The following is a 419-nucleotide window of genomic DNA, read 5'->3' as shown; positions in this document are numbered from 1 at the left end:
ACTATATAAATATATTAAATAAGTTAAGCTCTGCGATTGACCCAATACAGCAACATTTGGTTTGAGAGTTGCAACTTGTGCTTTCGTATCTGTTTCCTTATTTCTTGAATCCCCTGGAAACTGAACACAGTGAACATGAGGATGACTCGTCTCCTATACAATTTTAATATTTGCATTTGTCCTTCAGTCTCTCTTCAGGTAACTTAAAGTTCTTTTCCTTAAGTCTTTTAGGCAAAGATCTGCTTTCCCCACAACTTGTGTATAACATTTTCCATTTTATTCCCTTTAGCTTTTTCCTATACAAGAGTTATTGAGCCAAAGCAAATTTCTTACTTAAAGACTTTGACTCACACGCGCTGAAGCAGATGCCTGCAACAGCTTACGGCAGAGCTGCTTCCTGGGGTCTCTCTTTGCTAGGG

The sequence above is a fragment of the Antrostomus carolinensis genome, unplaced genomic scaffold, assembly GCF_000700745.2.
Source record: "Antrostomus carolinensis isolate BGI_N321 unplaced genomic scaffold, ASM70074v2 scaffold45059, whole genome shotgun sequence".
Taxonomy (NCBI): Eukaryota; Metazoa; Chordata; class Aves; order Caprimulgiformes; family Caprimulgidae; genus Antrostomus; species Antrostomus carolinensis.
Note: the sequence above shows the minus strand (reverse complement) of the source record.